General features: G+C 49.6%; 1 long non-coding RNA gene across 1 annotated transcript; it reads left to right on the top strand.

Moving 5' to 3' along the window:
- The first annotated feature begins 668 nt into the window (after positions 1-668).
- Positions 669-6,047, top strand: LOC132390109 (uncharacterized). Its single transcript, XR_009510781.1, has 2 exons — positions 669-835; positions 5,002-6,047. It is a non-coding gene; the product is annotated as an uncharacterized LOC132390109 (long non-coding RNA).
- The last annotated feature ends 301 nt before the right edge of the window (positions 6,048-6,348 follow it).

The following is a 6,348-nucleotide window of genomic DNA, read 5'->3' as shown; positions in this document are numbered from 1 at the left end:
TTTGGGGGTCTGCACATACCTTCCACCAGGGTTTCTTTGCACTTGCAGTTCCTCAGCTCTCCCCACAGCGACTCAGCACCTTCCGACCCTATGCTGGCTCTTTCTGATGGTTTGATTTTGTTATGTTTACCAACAGGGCCACGCTGTCAGTGATGCCCACAACCTCATGTATGCCAGTCCGCAGCTCTTCCTCCACGTCAGTTTGCACAATGCGCGCATTCAAATGTAATACCTTCAGTCCTGTGTTCAGCCTTTTAGATTCTGTGCGTCTTTTCCATCGCAACTCATCCTGTCGACTGCCAGGTTGCCCCATCAGCAGCCTCTCATTGCCAGCAGTCTCACAACATACTGTCTCTGTCTACAAACCAACGACCTCATCCTCGGCGGTAGCACATCGGTTCCCAAACCCCCTACCTAACTCACAAAATATCTTTTTTAGGGCCTGCTGACATTTTTAACTGTCATTGGTGCCAATATTTACCAACAAGTCTGGTTGCTCGCCCTCCCCCTTTAGAATGCCAGGGACCTGATCGGAGTCATCCCTGTCCCTGGCACCTGGACACATCTCACCATCCGGGTGACTCTATCGCCAGCACAGAACCGCTGGTCGTTGGTTGACAACAGGAGGAACTCTAACCCTGTTACGGCGGAGGGAGGATCGGGTGAGAGTTAATGTTCTGGAAATGGAGGGGTTGCCTCATCGATCAGAGGGAATGAAAGGTTGGAGAGGCTTCAGTTGTTTCCTCTGTAGCGATGGGGGCTGAGGGGAGACCAGAGGCAGACCGAGGCTGAGTAGAGATCTGAGAGAAGAGAACCGACATCGTTTGTTCACCAGGTGAATATCTCAATTCCCAGAGGATTTCAATGTGAGCGTGGGACAGTTCAGAGATGATATTTACCTGTGCCCCAGTACTCAATTCTGCTCCACAGTTCGTTCGTGTTCTCTCTCTCTCTCTCTCTCTCTCTCTCTCTCTCTCTCTCTCTTTATAAATATACAATTCCTCATCTCATCTTTTCCTCATCCATACTCTTTTGCACCTTCCCACTCCCCACTCCTTCCTCCAAACATTCTTCCCGACACAGTCACTAACCTGCATCTTTCCCTTATTGTCTCTTACTCCGTTTATGCCTAACCTTTCGCTTGCCTCTCGTTTACTCCCCAATTCCCCCTTTGCTGTAGCTTGCTGTCTCCGCCACCCACCCGTCCAGACCAGCACCCCTCCCTCACCCCGCACTGTGATGACGGTTTTACACACTCAGTGGATTACAGATGTTGTATAATTTCTCGTCGGTTGGAAAGATTCAATGTTCTCTCAGAAGATAAAGGCTTGTGGTTTCTGGGAGAGGCCTGTTTGTTTCCGTTTAGTGTGCTGCAGAATAGGCGGTGGAGGAGTGTGGAGAAGGGGGAGAGAGGGTAATTGAGGATGTAAGAGAGGGGGAAGAAGAGGGGAAAGGAGAGGGAGAGAGTGACAGGCACAGAGAATGGGGGGGGAGAGGAGAGAGAGTACGAGAGAGTGACAGGCAGAGTTAGGGTGGGGGGAGAGAGAAGAGAAGAGGAGAGATGAACGTAAATTGGGACATTTGCTTTAAATGAATCAAGGTACAGTGATATCTTTTGATTCGCATCCCGTCTATAAAGAGCAATTCATCACCTCGAGACTGGGAGTGCGGGGTCGCGAAATGTGAGGGGGCAATTAATTAACAACGAATCATACAGACCAATTAATCACAACACTGGATTAGGCAGATTGTGAAGTTAGTGGTCCATCTCTCAGGAAGTCAGAATGTTCGACGTTTGTGGGGTCTTTGATAATGCGGACTGTTTTATTGAGGCAGAGAGATGTGTAAACAGTGTTCACAGTTTCCATGATGTACTGAACTTGTTCACAGCTCTCTGCAGTGTTTCCGGTGGTGGTCAGTGCTGTTGCCGTGACAACACGACTAGTTTCCGCACAGGATGTGTTCTGTAAAAATAGATGATGGTCGTCCAGGAGGAGCCGACTTTCTTCAGCCTCTGGAAGAAACAGAGATGCCGCTGAGCTTTCTTGGCGATAGTGTCCTTGTGGCTGGACAAGGACAGGCTGTCAGTGGTGTTCACTCTCAGGAGATTGGAGCTCTCAACCCCCTTATCCTCTGCTGTTGATGTAAACAGGAATGTCTGCATCGCCCCGGCTGACTTCCTGTTGTCAGTAACCAGCTCTATTGTGTGGGTGAAATGGAGGGGGTGGGGAGTGTTGATACCAGCTCTCAAAGCTCTCCAGCTCCGACCCGACACGCGGGTGGAGAAGGTTTACAGGAGTAAATTCCAACCGTGTGAAAACAGCACTGGCTCTGTGAACACGGGTGGATCTGTCCAGACGGACTGAAGGGTCTATTTACGCGCTTTCCCCGAATCTCGTCCTTCTCTCTCACTTTTCTCACTCTCACCTTCCTCTCTCTAGTCTCTCTCCGCTTCTCCTCTCTCATCCCAAACTCTACTATCCCTCCTCCTCACTCTCCTCTATTACTCCCCACTCCCTCCGCCTTACACCACGCTCACACTGACCCCTCACCCTCTGCTTACTCCCTACCTTCCTGAATCCTGCATCACTCATATGAAACATATTCCTCCCGCGTCCTCCTCATCCAGCCGAAAGGCTTTATCTGCTGTCGCTTCCGCAGGACACGGATTTACTCAAATTCCGGTGACTCTGATTCACTGTCAAACCCTCAGCGGAGAGGGTGGGAGAGGGCGAGGGGAAGTATCAGGACATTGGGAAGAGGGAGAAACAGTTGAGGGAATTGGGAAGGGGGCGAGGGAGGAGGGAGATTAAGGGACGACGAGATGTGGGAAGAAGTAAGTGTGTAGAAGGAAGAGAGATAGAATGGGTGAAGAGCTCGGGGGAAGTTGAGAAGCAGGAGATACCGGGAGAGCAAGTTCACTCTCACCCTCTCCATCTCCCTCTCCCTATACGTCTCTCTCTCTCACTCCCACTCCTTTCTCTCTCCCCCTCTCCCTCACTCTCCTCTCTCTCTCTCTCACTCTCTCTCCACACCCCCTCTCTCCCCCTCTATTTCCCTCTCCCTCTCACTCTCTCTGACTCTCTCACTCCCTCTCTCGCTGTCTGTGTCTGTCCCTCTCACTCACTCTCTCCCCATCCTCTCTCTGTTCCTTACTCGCGCTCTCTCTCACTCTGTTCCTCTCCCTCTATCTCTCTCCCTCTCTCTGCTTCTCCCTCTCCCCCCGTTCGTCTCTCTCTGTGTCTCTCTCTGCCTCTCTCTGTCACCCCCTCTCTCTGTTCCTCACACGCTGTCTCTCTCACTCTCTGTTCCTCTCTCCCACTCTGTTCCTCTCTCTCACTCTCTCTCTCTCTCTTTCTCTCTCTCTCTCTCTCTCTCTCTCTGTTTCTCTCTGTCTCTCTCCCTCTCTCTCCCCCCCTCTTTGGCCTTCCCTCTCTCCCCCTCTCTCTGTCACCCCCTCTCTCTGTTCCTCACACGCTGTCGCTCTCACTCTCTCTCTGTCTCTCTCTCCGTCACTCTCTGTTCCTCTCTCTCTGTCTCTCTCCCTCCCTCTCCCCCTTCTCCCTCTCACTCTCAGTGTACTATAAAGGCACGGATGGAGGAAAAGATATGCAGTCTGGGAACAAGGCGGAGCAGGGGTCACTGACCAAAGCCAATGCCGATACAATTAATTGCTGACTTGGTCAGTTTCACTCCTCGCTCTCCATCTCTGTCTAACTGTCCGTGGCGGACAGATGTGACAGAGGTGAGGAGAGAAAGAGAGTGAGGTAGAGATATGTTAAGAGACAAAGGGTAGACTATGGGGGAGAGAATGGGACAGTGCGGGTAGGTAGGTTGAAGAGGGTGAGAGTGGGATGAGCGAGTGGGTGCAGTGAGAGAGGGTGAAGAGAGGCACCGAGGGAAGGGGGAAGGAAGGTGGAGGCTAAGAACGTGAGCAGCGATAGAGGGTGGGCAGGCAGAGAGGGAGAACCATTTTATGTGAAATCTGAGCAAACAAGAGAAGAAGAGCGGGAACAGGGGTGGGAAGGAAGGAGTGGACCAGCGTGAAAGTGGGAGAGATGGAGAGGGCTGGAGTGGAGGAGAGTGTGGGAGTGATTGCGAGAGTAATACAGGGGAGAGGTGTGTGTGTGTGTGTGTGAGAGAGAGAGAGAGTGATAAAGGGGGAGACAGAGAGACTGCAATGAACAGTTGGGGTGAGAGAGGGACAGAGAGAGTGAGCACGTGGGAGAGATGGGTAAGAATGGAGGAAGGGAGAGACGTGCAGGAAATGGGAAAAGAAAGGGGCAGAGAGGAGGAGGTGTAACGGAGAACACAAAATGCTGGAGGAACTCAGCAGTTCAGGCAACCTCTATGGAAAATAATAAAGAGTGGACGTGTCGGACCGAGATCAGCAAGCTGAGAGGATTCTATCAGTGGGGAGTAGGAACTGTCGAGGATGCTGCGGGATTGTTTGTCAGATTACAGTAAGTGAGAAGTACAATATATAATGAAAAACACAATCCCAAGTCTAAAACAAAGAGTGAAAGAATTGATAAAGGAACAAGTGATACGAACAATCTACTAAACAAATGTAAACAGAGCACAGAATCATTGATCTGAGAGAGGGGGTGTAGAGAGGATGAGGGGAAGAGTGGGTGAGACTTGAGAGGGGTGGAGAAAGGGGAAAAGGGAAGGGTAGAGTGAGGAAAGAGAGGGGTGAGAGTGAAAGAAAGAACGTGGGGAGAGAGGATTCAAGTGTAGGAGAGTGAGGTATATTGGGGAGGAAAGAGTGAAGCAGAAAGTTGCGGGAGTGTGAGGAGAGAGTGTGGAAGAGGGGAGGAGAGTGAGTGAGAGAGGAGAGAGTTGAGAGAGGGGAGGGAGAGAAGAGAATGGTAAGGAGTAAAAGAGGTTTGTAGGCTAGAGAGTGGGGAGGGGGGAGGGACAGAAATGGATGTGTATGGAGTGGGAGGTGCCTCACCTCATCTTGCCCTGATGACGGATTCTGCTTTTCCTTTTGCTAAGGCAGACGTTGATGGACTTTCGATCGGTCAGGACATGAAAGGATACAAGGCGAAGGCAGGAAAATGGAGCTGAGAGGGAAAATGGATTTACCGTGATGAAGTGGCAGAGCAGTTTTGATGGGCCAAATGGCCTAATTCTGCTCCTGTCTCTCATGGTCTTATGGTCCAAGAGCAGCCTCTCATTCAATTAGAGCAAGAGCAATGAACTGGTTCTGGACTTTGGAGGAGGAAACAGGAACCCATGAGGCAATCCTCATCGGGGCTCAAAGGTGGAGACGTTCAGCAACTTTAAATTCCACAGTGTGAACATTTCAGAGGATCTGTTCCGAGCCCGGGACACAAGTGCAATTACACGAAAGCAGGAACTGTCTGTTCCTGCTCAGAAGCTTGAATGGATTCAGAATGACATCTAAAACCCTGACAAACTTGGACAGATGTGTGGTGGGGAGCATGTTCAGAGGTTGCATCATGGCCTGGTATGGAAACACCAAAGCCCCTGAAAGGAAAATCCGATTAGAAATAGTGGATATGGCCCAGCACATCACGGGTAAAACTCTCCTTACAACTGAGCACATCTCTGAGGGCTGCTGTCACAGGAAATCAGCATCCATCATCAAGGACCCCCACCACCCAGGCCATGCTCTCTCCTCAATGCTGCCATCAGGAAGAAGGTGCATGAGCCTCAGGAGCCTCAACCCCAGGTTCAGGAACAGTTATTACACTCAACCAACAGGTCCTAAAAAAGAGGGGATAATTTTACTCAAATTAACTTGCCCCATCACTAAACCATTCCCACAACCGATGGACATGATCAACAACTCTTCATCTCATGTTCTTAATTTTTATTTCTGGGTTATTTATTAGTTTTATTCTTTTGTATTTGAATTTCGTTGTCTTTTCCACATGGTTGTTTTGTTTGTCCTTTTGTGGGCGATCTTTCATTCATCGTATAATGGTTCTTGAGTTTACTGAATTTACAATATAATCAAATCCCAGGATTATACTTGGTGACATGCGTATACTTTGATAATAAATTTACTTTGCACATTTTAAATTGTACATTCCAATTTGTAAATAACTCTGAAACACAAGAGCGGGTTGTGAGCTCGGTCTGCTGGGTAAATTATTTTGTTCTGATCTGAATGGTCGGCCCAACACTGTGACCCATCCTTCGAGGCACACCAATTACTGGAAATATTACTGCATCCAAAACCCTCAAATGCTCTGTCTCTCTGCTCAAGTGTGCAAACACACGTAGACACACACACACACACACACTTAAAAATGTCGACAATCATACCAGCGCCCAAAAATACCTGGGTGACCTGCCGCAACGATTATCGCCCAG

The sequence above is a fragment of the Hypanus sabinus genome, unplaced genomic scaffold, assembly GCF_030144855.1.
Source record: "Hypanus sabinus isolate sHypSab1 unplaced genomic scaffold, sHypSab1.hap1 scaffold_771, whole genome shotgun sequence".
Taxonomy (NCBI): domain Eukaryota; kingdom Metazoa; phylum Chordata; class Chondrichthyes; order Myliobatiformes; family Dasyatidae; genus Hypanus; species Hypanus sabinus.
This window is presented reverse-complemented; position numbering and strand designations above follow the sequence as displayed.